The 14,869-nt window shown below is 34.3% G+C and overlaps 1 protein-coding gene across 6 annotated transcripts in view; it reads left to right on the top strand.

Annotated features, from left to right (window-relative positions):
• The first annotated feature begins 6,018 nt into the window (after positions 1-6,018).
• The window catches only part of LOC100990608 (contactin-6), a 320,384-nt gene continuing 311,533 nt past the window's right edge, over positions 6,019-14,869 (top strand). For 2 of the 6 annotated variants that reach the window (XR_004670426.4, XM_034955665.4), the window contains exon 1: positions 6,190-6,625. The gene's annotated coding sequence lies outside the window, so the exon portion shown is untranslated. Of the gene's footprint in view, positions 6,635-14,869 lie in introns of all 6 variants that reach the window. The other 4 variants (XM_034955669.3, XM_034955666.4, XM_008956629.5 and 1 more) reach the window with 4 other exon arrangements.

Here is a 14,869-nt window from a genome sequence, read left to right on the forward strand (position 1 = left end):
CACTAGAAATAACCATAAAATTATAGCACTTATTTTTGCCTTCTATTTGATATACCAATGGACATAGCAGGGGACTCTTGACAAGAGGTTTAGAATACAAATGCTGGGGTTAGGTGGACTTGGATTCACATCCCCGTTTATCTTTTTACCGTTGTGTGATCTTGGCAAAAACCTCAATTGCTAGTCAAAGGTGATAGGAATATCTGCCTCATAGGGTTGTTACCAGGACTAAGTGAGATTTTGGATTTGGTGTCTAGCTCACAGGAAGCACTCAGAAGATTATAGAAGATTATTCATATTTTGGTAATATTAGAAGTGTCTGTGGTGAATGGAAGAAAAGTATGTTATAGAAAATAGTTTTTTAAACAATGGTTATTTAGAAAAGTTGTACATACCAATGGGCATAACAAACCAAAGCAATAAATAACACCGAGACAATATTACTCATGTTGGTATATGACAGATCTTTAAAATAATTGTGCATGTTCAATAAATTATTATGTGTTAATCTTTGCTTTTAATTTATTTGGAGAAAAAACTGTCATTACAGGTTTCTTCACAACAAGGCAATTATTTAAGAGCAATAGTCAATAATATTTTCCTGTAGGAGGCAGAAGTAGGTCAGGGTTTTGTGGAGCCTGAAGTTTATAGCATTTTGAATGCCCACTTCGAGAGTTGGCAGTTAAGAGCAACCCAAGTATTTCACTGGAAAGTATCAGGAAAAGTACAGACATTGGATTTTTTCCCCCTCTTTGGTAAGGAGAGAAGAGGAAATAGCAGCTATAGGAAGAGGCTCCCCTTGGGGCCTTGAGGGATTAAAAAAAAAAAAAGGCAGTGCTTCCTGGTTCACTGAAGTGGATTTTACTGGCAAAGAAACTTTGCCACAGCATTCCTTCAGAGAAATTCTACTTGTGAGCTTCTGCCTAATGTCAGCGTCCGCTAAGCGATGCAATTCCACTGGAATGTGTGGAACTGAACTGTTGGGATCAATACCTCCCAGGCCTTGTGGGCCTGTGTAGGCTACTTGCACCTAAGGAGACTCTGGAACCGATGCCTTTGCAGACCTCAGAAGGAAAAAATATATTCAGTACAAATGTTAACTACTACACTAAATACAAATGGGACAAGCTACCCTGTAAAAAGACAACGTCAATTTTTTTTTCAGTCAAGCTGAATGATGTTTATAAGAAAGGCATCTAAAACAGTGAGAAAAAGTGTTAATATTCTAGTATATACAGGAAAACAAAAACCAGAAAGAAAGGAGAAATGCTAAAAATAATTCATGTCAAGGAGATGTAAACATATTTAAAAGGATTCCTAAGATGTTATATAATCATAAAAACAAAACCCACTAGAGATATTTATATATATAGTGTGTATGTGTGTGTGTGTGTGTGTGTGTGTGTGTGTGTGTGGCCTTTATTGGTTAAACAGTTTAGCAGCAGAATATATAGTACAAAGCTTCTTGAAAGATAATTGCTCCATTTGAAAAATATTTCTGGGAAATATTTAAGATACCGCTCACAGAACTTGACATGTCAAGTAGACAAAATGTGAGAAAGAGTATAGCGATTTGAATAATAAAACAATATTAGTCTAGATTCTTGAGTCAGGCTGCTTAGGTTTTATTCTTCCCCCACTGTCACCCAGTTGGATGTTCTTGGGCAATTTAGTTAAACTTTTTATGTTCCAATTTTCTTGTTTGTTAGATTTTGCAAATAATATCAAACCCATCAGGTTGTTATAAGGATTGAATAAATTGCTAATGCCAATGTAATGCTGAAGACACTACCTGACACATAATTTGAGTTATAGAAGTTGCCTATCAATATGATCATCATCGTCTTCATCATTGTCCAGAAAAAATATAAATGAATAAAACTAACTTAGATCTATAAGAAACTAAAATGTCTAAACATAAATTGAGATTAGAGAGGTGATTGTTTCACTAAACTCAATAATAATAATAATGTACACAACAATATTTTGGTAGAATGATAGACTTATTGATTTTATTTTTTCAAAGCCTTAAAGAGAATCTACAGTCTGTCATCATTTAATTCATTAAAAATCAACTTTATTGAGGTACACTTTACATGAAATGACATATACCCATTTGTCTAGGTTGATAAGATTTGTCCAATACATATACCCTTGTAATCAGTGCCACAATCAAAAACAGAATGTTTTTATTACCCGAAACATTCCCTGTTGCCCATTTGCAATTTATCTCTTTCTCCTTATCCCTAAACAAACATTCTGTTTTCTGTCAGTATAGAATTGCTTTTTTTTTTTTGATATCTTTCTCTTAGCATAATAGCTGTGGAATTAATCCAAGTTGTGAATATCAGTAATTTCTGGCTTTTTATTGCTAACTTGTATTACAATTATGCATTCACCACAATTTGTTTATCCATTAACCTGTTGATGGACATTAGTGTTGTTTCCAACTTTTGGCTGTTATAAAAAAAATTTGCTATAAAATTTCCTTGCAAAAATTTCTGTGGACATACGCTTTCATTTCTTTTGGGTGAATACATAAGAGCGGGGTTTCTCAGTAATATTACTTCAAGAGTGCCAGCTTGTTTTACAAAGTAATTGTAGCACTTGATATTTCTACCAGCAAGGTATGAGTTCCAATTGTCTCACATACTCAAAATCCTTTGGAATTTTCAATGTTTTTATTTTATTTTATTTTATTTTTATTATTATCATTATTATTTTGAGATGGTGCTCACTCTGTTGTCCAGGCTGGAGCACAGTGGCACAAACACAGCTTACCACAGCCTCCATCTCCCGGGCTCAGGTGATGCTCCCACCTTAACCTCCTGACTAGCTAGGACTACAGGCACCTGTCACCACGCCTGGCTAATTTTTTGTATTTGTTGTAGAGATGGGGTTTCACCATGTTGCCCAGGTTGGTCTCAAGCTCCTGGGCTTCAGCTGTCTGCCCACCGTGTCCTCCCAAAATGCTAGCATTACAGCTGTGAGCCACCAGGCCCAGACTGAATTTTCAGTGGTTTTCATTTGAGCCTGTTTAATTAGTGTCTAGTAGCTGTATCTTGCGGTTTTGATTTGCATTTTTAAAATAATGATGTGGAGCATCATTTTTATGGACTTAAATGTCATTTGGATATCTTTGGTTAAAATGTTCATTTTTTTTTCATTTTCTAATGGGTTGCTTATTTTTTTGTTATTGAGGTGTAAAAATTTCTTAATGATATATTTCAAAAATCAGTCTTTTTAAATTTAATGAAGTCCAATATTTCTATTCTTTATGTTCTGTGTTTTTATGTGTGTGTATGCACATGAGTTTTAAGAAATCTTTGCTTAATCCTAGGACTCATACATTTTCTTTCAGAAGTTTTTTTTTTTTTTTCAACTTCTATTTTACGTTCGGGGTACATGTGCAGGATACGCAGGTTTTACGTAGGTAAACGAGTGCCACGGTGGTTTACTGCACAGATCATCACATCTCCTGGGTATTAAGCCCAGCATTCATTAGCTATTCTTCCTGATACTCTCCCTCCTCCCACCCGCCACCATGGGTACCAAGATGTGTGTTGTTCTCCCTCCATGTGAGCATGTGTTCTCATCATGCAGCTCCCACTTATAAGTGAGAATATGTGGTGTTTGGTTTTCTTCCAGAAAATTTAATGCTGTACCTTTAAGTGTGTGATCTATTTCACGTTAGCTTTTTGCGTGTGGTACGAGGTAAGGATTAAGGTTAACTTTTTTACAAATGAATATTCATTTGTTCAAGCACCATTTCTTGAATTATGATGCCTTTGTCATTGAATTACCTGATAACTTTGTCTAAAATCCATTGACCTAAAATCGGCACATATCCATTAGCACAATATCCATTGAATTACCTGATACCTTTGTCTAAAATCCATTGTATATGTGCTGATCTGCTTTTGAACACTTAATTATGTTTTGTTGACCTATCCTGCCAACATCACACCGTCTTTATCGCTCTATTACTAGTAGTAAATTGTAAAAATCACAGGATATGTCTGCCAACTTTGTTTATCATTCGATTTTACTTTCCTGGTTAATTTTATTGCTACATAAATTTTAGCCTCATTTGATGATTGCTACAAGAAAATCTCCTGATATTTTCACTGAGATTATTTTAAAGCTAAAAACCTATTGGGAGATAATTGACTTCTTAAAAATATTGAGTGTTTTTGACCCATGAATGTGGCATATTTCTTTACTTATTTAGGTCTTAATTAATTTTCCTTAGTAATTCTGTGTAGCCTTTAGTGTACAGACCTTGTTTTAGATCCTCGGTACCCACACCTCCTCCCCCAGTGTTTAAAAATTAATAAAATGAGAAGATATCAGCAAAGGGATCTGAGAAGGAGCAGATAGTAAACGAGAAGAAAATTTAAGAAATTAAGCAAAAGCAGTGCTTAAAGGAGGAGTCCTTGGTAAACTGTATTACTTGTGAGTGATACATCAAGTAAAATTAGGACTAAGTTGACCATTGCATTATTCTATGCGTAATTTAATATTGACCAGAAACACTTATGTGGAACAGTGGGGACAGAAGACTAATCAAAGCGGATTCAAGATAAAATGAGAAAAGCTGAATGGAGACAGTAAGTACAGAGAATTCCTTCAAGGTGTTTTACTATAAACAGAAGCGAGGAAATGCAGTCGTAGACAAAGGAAGATGGTATGTTAAAGGGGTGCTGACTTTTAAAATGGGCCATCTAGCAGCAAATCTCTATGTTGTGATGCTACAGAAGGTAGGGAGAGTTGATGATTCCACAGAGAGAGACAAGTGGGTAGAATGGTCCCTTGAGTAGAAGACTATCTAAAGCACAGGTGGATGGCTTGGTCTAAGGAGGGAGCACGGTTCACCTCAAGTAACAAGGTGAAGGGAGAGTCTGTGGTCACAGGGGCAAGTATGTGACTAGATGTAGTGACAGGAGCTTATTGAAGTTTTCTTCCGGTTCTTATGCCTTTCTGGGTAAAATAGAAAGCAAAGCAATCAGCTGTCCTTGCATATGAGTCAGACTGTTGGAGATTTGAGTAAAGGGATATTCTTTAAGTTTGAATGAATTTCTTTCCACAAAAAAAAAAAAAAGCCTACTACATAATGATTATTTTTCTTAAAACTCTGCAGAAAAAGTCATCTTGGCATTTTTACAAATAAAATATATTTTTATTCCTAAAGAGCAAGAAATACTTCTTTTTTTTAAAAAAAAAGAGGCAATAAAAACAGATATTCTTTCTATAAAATTATTAGTCTAGTTTGCCTTCTTATGAATTGGGAGAAACAATAGGGTAGCCCATTTTGAGTTTACCTTGTGTTAGGAAGCATCATCTCCTTTCTAAAGCCTCTTATAATGTTGGTTAGACCCTGTGAAGAAATCCATAGACATAGTCATAAAATGTAGTCATAGAAACCTTCTTGCTCATCAGATGAAAGTAAACTGAGGCCAAGAAATATCTTTTGACTTATTTCCATTTGATTTGGGGATTTCATTTTCTCAGTATCCACTTACTTTAAGATGCTAAGAGTATAATTTCTTTGTATGCCAACATGAAAATAAGTCCAAACTATCATTCTTTTCTCATGTTATGTTTGTATGCATTAGAGTCTCAGTGTGCATGTATGTGTAATTCCTATTCCTTAGTTTTCATCCTTCAAGCAGTTAGTCCCTTCAAAACCCAATGACAAGACCCAAACATATTAAAAAGTTTAGTTGGAGGGCCCAGGGTGAAACACAAAAACAATTCTTCTTACAGAGCTCTTAGGCAAACATAGACACTTGTTCTCTGCCTCTGGAATTACAAATATGTTACTTGGAAAGCAGCAATACTCTTTTGGACTTGTTTGACTTCACTTTCTTTACCTGTCTTTAAGAAGCCTCATACACACATTTAAAAAATACAACTTAGAAAGGTTTTAGTGATAGTGCATACAATCATTTGATTTTATTTCCCTTTTCTCTTCACCTTCACTAATAGGAGTTACTGGCATGCTTCAAGAAGCTTACATTTGAATACTGTCTAAATCAGTGCAGACCCTTGACCAGCTTAATCTTTGCTTGCAAATGACAATGCAGTGAAACCAGAGGAAGAAAAAAATTACTTCCTTTCCTGTTGGAAACCTAATAAGTAGTTAGTCTGACCCAGTTTTCAATAAGAGAGATTTTCTGATGACCCGACAGGAGTGACTATCTCCAGTCAAAGAAAGAGGAGGGTGAATTTAATCTTTCATGCCCCTGGAATGGCAGCTGCTCTCAGCTCTCTCTGATTCTGTGAAGGTTGATGAAGATAGAGCTGGCTTTCAATGTAGAAAGAATTTTCCTTTTGAATATTCCAAACGAGAGCTTTGCACATGTGCCTCAAGAACTGATTGTCTGGGCTCCGACAGGAATGCAGCAGGAGAGGAGCGTATTTCATGCTTAAGACCAGAGAAGAGCCACGCAATACTCAGTGGATAAAAGGCTTGCAGTCCCAGCTGGGAAAAAGAGTCCCATTATCTCCCAGCTGCATAGACATTCCATACGGCTTGGTTCTGCCTGGACGCACAGCATGCCTGGCTGAGAGCTTGAAACAGAGTTCTGCAGAAAAACTGTAAAGATCCCGAGACGTTTCCCTGGTAAGATCTGTAAGTACAAAATTGTGCTGTCTGCTGCAATGAGAATATTGCTGGGCAAGCTGCAGCTTTTCTTCCTTTCAATGTCTTTGTATTAGCATAACAGGTAAAAGCTGGCGTTGGGGGAGAAGTCACTGCTTTATTGATGCTGTGTTTCTATGATGCTGATGTTTAAAATGCATTTATTCCTTGTGTGGGAGAAATGTATTGAATCTGTATTCCAGGAGGTTAGGATCAAACCAGGGAAAGAAAGACTACAGGTATATTTCTCAGTGTTTCACTAGTCTTTGCTGCAGTAAAACTAATGGGCAAGGCGGGATGACAGTGCTAATTCTGGGACTTTCAGATGGCTACACGCCCTTTCTGTAACGGCAGATGGGAAAATGTGATCGCTAAATGTTTTTTGTCTTTTTTTTTTTTTTTTTAATCAAAGGGATGAGGGGTGGGGTTTGCAGTTTTCACCGGATGATTTAAAAGAATGGTTATAAAGTTTCCTAGGGGAGAATTTGGTAAGGGGAGCAAAGCAAGACTGGAGGTCATACGGGCTCACCAAATTTTGTCTGGCATTTTGCTTTATACCCAGCTTCTAGATAACAGCCTCTGGAGTTTCCTTTCCCATTTACACCAGTTAAGTTGTCAGTATTAAGGTTCTTATAATACTTTATGAAAACTTTCAGAAGTTGATGACTTGGGAAAAAAACTTTTAAGAGCTCTGAGATTAGCCACGTATAACCCATTATGTTAATGGGATACTGTAACATTGGGGTTTGGGGGGAAAATTGGAATTCATAGTTTTTGCTTCTCCAAATGAAAACTACTTATGTTTAAATAATCAGCATCCTGACTATGTCCTCTGAGAAACATTCACAGAATGATTAAATAGAAGTTATACTGAGAAAAAATAGAGAGAACAGTAGAATCACACAGAACCAATTTGGAAAATGAGGTATTCATAATTTTATCTACAGTGGCAATGTTTTCTGAAGATGTCTGTAAAAGAAGGAGCATATGCTGAATATTGAATTGCTTGTTTTGAGCAATTTTCATTTATCTGATGGGTTTATCATCTTTTTATTGTTGTTGTTGAAGGTTTCACCAATTTATGTGCATTGTATTTTATAAGGAAAGAAATGTTTAAGCAGACTCTTTTTCCCTCCTCCTTCACACACATGTGTAAACATACGCGTGTTCACAAAACAAACATAAACATACAAAAATACTTACACAATTTGTGTAAAAAAACAGAAATACAGAAGCATTTCATCTTTGATGTTTCAGTGGGGTTTCTTTTTCTTTTTCTTTTTCTTTTTTTAGCAATAATCATGGCTGTGCAGTCCAAAGATTTCAAATATATAAATGTGGAAACTTTTATATAAAGCTTTATATGAGGTTATATAAATGCATAACTTATCACATCTTAGCAAAAAAGTCAATCATTTATAAATGACTTCATTGCATTACTTCCTTTGAATATTTGTAGTGAAGGACCAGAATTTTTTTTTAGAATTTTTATGTAGCTTTCCTTAATGAAAACAAATTCACTTGTTTACTTAGGAAAGGATCACATATTTCCTCTGAGTTTAGACCCCCCCCCTAAAAAAAATCAATTATGTTGTGAAAAGGATGTGTGGTATATTAAATTGATTGCATACTTCTGGGTTTTTTTTTTTTTTGTAAGTAAAAATGCTCAGTAGTATAATAGTAAATTTGTACCTTTTAAATTCTTTTATGTGAGGAGAAGGAATACAAAATATTTGCTTATTTATTCACTGTTTATTTTAATAACATTAATTGGAATGCAGAAGTATAAGTTCTACCTATTAAAAATGACTCAAACTATACATAAAAGTTCAAAAAGGAAACCCCATCACCTGTAAATAACAATCATGAAATTTGGCGACTATCATTGGAGACATACTGATGTCTAAATTCAGATAAGATGAGAGATAAATACTTTTGTAAGAATGGTTTCTTACTATACACCTTTTAAAAAATAAATAATAAATATTTAGATAATATAGTCAATAATAGATACTCTTCTGTAAGAATGAGATCTTATCCTACACTTAAAAAAACAGAAATATTGGCCGCGCGCGGTGGTTCACACCTATAATCCCAGCACTTTGGGAGGCCGAGGCGGGCGGATCACGAGGTCAAGAGATTGAGACCATCCTGGCCAACATGGTGAAACCCCATTTCTACTAAAAATACAAAAATTAGCTGGGCGTTTTGGCGTGTGCCTGTAGTCACAGCTACTCAGGAAGCTGAGGCAGGAGAATCACTTGAACCCGGGAGGTGGAGCTTGCAGTGAGCAGAGATCGCACCACTGCACTCCAGCCTGGGTGACAGAGTGAAACTCCATCTCAAACAAACAAACAAACAAACAAAAAACAGAAATATTGAGTTTAATTTTTGATTTTAGATTTTAATGAAACTGAAAAAAGAGAAGTTGAAACAACATTGAAGAAATTGTTAAGTTTCAGGTATAGATTTCTCTCCAAGGGAGATATTATGTCCAGAATAATACCCTTACAGTTAAGACCAAAAATTTTGAAAATAGAAATAGTTTGAAGATTTTTTTGGATGCACGTTTAAATAGTAAACAAACTTTTATAACCCTTGTTATGATAGTTAAATGCATTTGCAATGTGATTTGTTGTCATCAACTCCATCCATACCACCTCAATTTAAACTACAGCAGTTTTACATTATTGAGTACATACATTCTGGCTGAATTCCCATGGTCTCAGTTTAAACTTATTTCAAATTTGTAAGGAATTATTCTTTATCAACAGGCTTTTACTACCCAATTCACCATTCCTGTGTTCTTTATTTTCAATTATTTTTTGGGTTGTTAGATTTCAGTAAGTAGTACCTCTCCACCAAAGAAATAGTCATAGGTGCTATATTTTCTGTGAGTTTGCATACTTGAACATGTATTTCTTTTGCCTTAGACATGCAAGATACGTTATCTTTCTTGGATCAAGCTTAATTTTTTCTTTTGGAAATGTGTAAATGTTTAAACATTTTTGGAGACCCTTCCTGTACTGAAAGTTGTTTTGCAACATTTTTAGGTATGTCTGCAATTTCCATCATTGAATGTGACTTGCTTTTTTTCTGATAAATGCCTACATGATTCTTTTGTTGTGTGTGTGTGTGTGTGTATGGGTGTTTGCTTTTACAGAATATTCCTGGATTTATTCCATTTTCATTAACTTTTTTTGAGGTTTGCCCCATTAATTTAAGATTCTTTTATTTTAGGATTTGTTGTACTATTTCTTTTTTGTCCTTTAACTGGGCGTGGCCAAATTGTGGTTATCTTGCTTCTTTCTTTTCTTCAGGATCACCAATTTTGTACATGTTGTATCTCATTGGTCTACTTTCCACATCTTTCATATCCAAATTTCTTTTCAATTTTAATTGACAAATTGGTTATCTTCTTTGCTTGAGAGCCACTTGTTCTCTTGTTTGCCACTTGAATGAATAGTATAGCTTACGATAAACCTATTAAGGCACAACCTTCTGTATTGTGATCTTGTAAATACATGTTTCCTTCTCTTAACACTCTAGCAATTTCCTCAGCTGGCAGGTTTTTGGGCAATCTGTATCCTCCTGAAAGTAAGAGAAAAAGAAAGTACTTATTGGTTTTCTCTGATGTCCCCCAAAGGTCCATGATTTTTAGTATTTGGCTACAGTGGAAATGGGCTTCAAGTTGTGTTTTGGGGTTTTGTCCACTAACATTTTCATTGAAGACAGAGGGTTTTTGCTTTGTTTTTTATCCCCACCACTACCACTGCTACCTTTTTATATTTCTCTTTATTGTTTATGTGGGACAATAGAGGAAATTTAAAAATCTCTTTATTTAAGGAGTTTTAAATAGCAGTCTTTCAGTTTGGAAGAATTCTTTGAATGAAAATTTTATTAGAATGTTGTTATTGTCAGTATTCATATTGAAAAGAGCTGTTCTAGTTAAGACTGAGTTCATCTGCATGATGTGTTGCAGTATTAAACATTTATTATGGTAAAGGCATAACACAGGACATAGTAGAGGAAAAAACAGAGCCATTGGGCATGCCTTCTGATAATGTCCCCTATTAGTTTATATTGATGAAGTCTGTGGCCTACTTAACTATTTTGCAATGACTCCTAAAGTAATTTAAAGAAACTTTACATCATAGTAACATGAATCAAAATCTGTAGACTCAAATCCTTTTTGAAAGTATACTGAGTATAAAACTTACATGTATTAGATTTACAATTAAATGTATAAATGAATGAATAAATAACTGAATTTGCCTGTATCTCAAATCCTTAAAAGAGGCAATAAAGGAACATGATGTGTCTTATGAAGTATTATAAAAAACTAATGATCTTACTAAAAAACAAATCGCAATTTCTCAGTGTCAATAAAATGATAGTGAGAGCAAGATTCAGGAGGCAAGCTCTTGAGCTGAAGTGCCGCCCATTGCAGATTTCCTCCCTATATCTAGCACAGAATAGCTCTGTGGTCTTAGGCAAGTTTCTTAGCTTCTTTATACTTCAGTTTCCCCATTCATAGTGGAGATAATATTAGTATTGACTTTAGAGTATTTTCAAGAGAATTCAGCAGGTAAATATGTAAAAAATCTTGGAAGAAAGCCTGGCAATTAAGAAGTACTCTATGTGTTAGTTGTTTAGTTATTGTTATATTATTATTGCTATTATAACATTTATATATGAGCCTTGGGATCAATTGGGTAAAAATAATATAAAACAATGAAAAGACTAAAATTATAATTATCATCTAATCAATTGTATTGGGTATTTAGTAGAGAATTAAATTTGGAGTGTAAATCATAAGTGGATATTAAAATAGAGCTCAGGAAAAATGGTGAGAAGATATAGAGATGCTGGTCTCTGGATCCAACTAGATTAAAAATAGAAATGATATTTCTGTATACACCAAGCAATTGGACCTGATCAAGAAAAAGGGTATATTTGCGGGGTGGGGAGGGATAGCATTGGGAGATATACCTAATGCTAGATGACGAGTTAGTGGGTGCAGTGCACCAGCATGTCACATGTATACATATGTAACTAACCTGCACATTGTGCACATGTACCCTAAAACTTAAAGTATGATAATACTAATAATAAAATAAAAATAAAAAAAGAAAAAGGGTATATTTGATGTTTTGATTATAAAAGCAATGAACAGAAAAGCACGAGAACAAATAAGCCAGAATTTCTTTCTTCAAAGAAAAACATCACAAATACTTGTACATTTCTTTCCTGTTGTTTTATGTTGCTGTTGTTCTTTTTTTATGATAATGCCTTAATCAAGTAATGTATGCACCTGGAAACAACAACAATAAAATTGGAAATTATAGAGAAAACAATAAAATAAAAAATAAAGACCTTTCCATGATTTCCTGTCTTATTTCACAGAGATATTTTCTATAGTTTATTTTATTGTAATGTTTTCCTTCTGGCCACCACTATACATTTGAATAATATATTTGACTTCTATTGCAGAATCTATAAACTCAACATCATGTCTGCTGATTCCATTTTTTTAAAGATGGGCAGTTTTTCCTATTTTCACACTTTCACAAGACAATTTTAGGTGTTACATAAGTCTTTGAATACTTTTGGCAGTAATACACATATATATATATATTTTGGTAAAGTGGGAAATTTTAGGTATTCAGGGAAGGATTAAACTTAATAATGACCAATTCCCACCCCCAGAATTACCAAATGCTAAATTTTATTGGAGATTTAACATCTTCAGTATTCATAAAATGAAAATACTAATACAATATATAATGAGGGCCTACGTTGTAACTCTACCTAGTCCATTCCTCATTCTACATTACCGTGAATTGTATATTTACATATAATTGTTATATATGTATGCCTATATAAAATATTGTTTTAAAATATTATGGAAATAGTATATTGAAAGCAAACTTATTTAACTTGTGTAACTCATTCCATATTAGACTAATTAGACTCATTCTTATAAATAAACACATTTCGCCGGGCTCAGTGGCTCATGCCTGTAATCCCAGCACTTTGGGAGATCGAGGGGGGCAGATCACGAGGTCAGGAGATCGAGACCATCCTGGCTAACACGGTGAAACCCCGTCTCTACTAAAAATACAAAAATTAGCTGGGCGTGGTGGTGGGCGCCTGTAGTCCCAGCTACTCGGGAGGCTGAGGCAGGAGAATGGCGTGAACCCGGGAGGCGGAGCTTGCAGTGAGCTGAGATTGTGCCACTGCACTCCAGCGTGGGTGACAGAGCCAGATTCTGTCTCAAAAAATAAATTAATTAATTAATTAATTTAAATAAATAAATACAGTTCTAGGATATAGTTCACCTTATGTATTTTATATTCTTATTATTCATTCCCTTATTGAGGGATATTTAATTTATTGAAAATATTCACTATTGCAATGTTCTATTATCACATACATTGAAAACTTATACACATTAAGTGAGATTTTCATTAGGAATATCAAGTCCGTGCTGCATGTCAACAATTTCATATTTGTTATTTCTGGTCTCACAATTCCTATGTTTCAACAAATGTGCTTAATTCATCCGCACCTACTATGATGTTGATGAAGTTGGACCTATTTCTTACTTCTTACTTCATATTCAACTAAAGTGTTTTTTAGTAAACAGTCTTTTATTGGTTTGAGGAAATATTCTTTATTCATTTTTTCAACTTTTATTAGTTAAAAATGGTATACTCCCTTTATCGTGTTTTAGTAAATAACTATTTTAACATAAAATATACTTTTATATTTTCAAATAAAGACTAAAGATAGTGTATATATCTTCTTCATAAACAGGACAATGACTTGTTTAAATTTACTCTGAGATATTTCTCCCAGTGCTCATATTTGCACTATTTATTTTTAAACTGCCCCCAATATTTTTGTCAAGGTTTTTTTAGACTTATGACGTGATTTCCTGAGTTCTTTATTTACCATATTCTTGCTATTTATGTGCATCTCCTAGATTCTCTTCTTGTGCTCTGAAGACCATTTTAAGGTCATTCAAAAATTGTTTTAAACTCCCTTAAAATTTATTTGTTGAAAATCGCTTATGTTAGTCACATTCTAAAATAATACTGTAGTTCATCAGAGCACTCTATGTGGAAGATACTTTTCTCTCAACAATTTTTGCATATTCTGTTCCATGATCTTCTGGAATATAATTTTGCTCATGAGGGGACTGTTTATGATGTAATTATCACACTTTTGAATAAATATTCGTCTTTTCACTCGGACAGATTTTAAGAATTTCTCTTTGTCATTGATTTCTTCAAGTTCACTGCAATGTGTGTAGTTGTGGAGTTGTTTCAAATTTATCTCATTTAGGCCTCTGCAAGCTCCTAAATCTTTCTTCCATTCTGAAAAATTCTCAGCTATTATATATTTCAATCTTGCGTCTTTTAAATCCCTTTATTTTCTCCTTCAGGAATGCTCATTCATTATTTCTAGGCTTCTGTCTTTGATTTCTTTGCATTTCTTTCATTTTCTAGTGTTGCAGTCAGTGTAATTTCTACCAATCTGTATTTTATACTTTTATTTTTTAAAAAACAGTTTTAATTTCTATAATTTATATTGCTCTTTTAAAAATTATCCTGCTATTCTGCTTGTTCTTAATAGTTTCTCTCCCATTCTTAAGCTCTCAAAAAAATTTCAGTAAGTTTATTTTAGATTTTGATTGTTTTACTATTTTAATTTTTAGAGTCAAATTTCTTTTTACTTATGTCTGCTGGATTTCCCTCATGGTGGTTCATTCTTCCTGGTGCTCATAATTTTTTTGTGACAAATTCACCTTCAACAGATGTTGTTTTCTATGGGAGACCAACCTTGTTTGAGTTGTGTATGCTTTTGCATAGCATCGCATTGCTATTGATTCTACAGTGGCTCTACTAATATCTCTGGTTCTGGACTATTTTATATGTGAATTTTTTGGCTTCAAATTATATCACCATATAGACAGAATGAATTTGGGCCCTACAACCAAGCATAGTACACATTCTGGGTTCTGATTGCCTTTTTGGGATTCTTTTTTCTACCAGATCACCAGGTTTCTATAAGGTCAGCTATGTAATGCAAAGGACCCCTTTTGGGGAGGTTGTTCCAACTTTACAATCTCCTTGCCAGTCTGAGTTTCTCTCCATTTGGTGCCTCTGAGAGCTTACCTCTTTAACATTTAACCTCGGCTATGTGTACTTCTTAAAGAGT

Source organism: Pan paniscus, chromosome 2, assembly GCF_029289425.2.
Source record: "Pan paniscus chromosome 2, NHGRI_mPanPan1-v2.0_pri, whole genome shotgun sequence".
In the NCBI taxonomy this organism is placed as follows: Eukaryota; Metazoa; Chordata; class Mammalia; order Primates; family Hominidae; genus Pan; species Pan paniscus.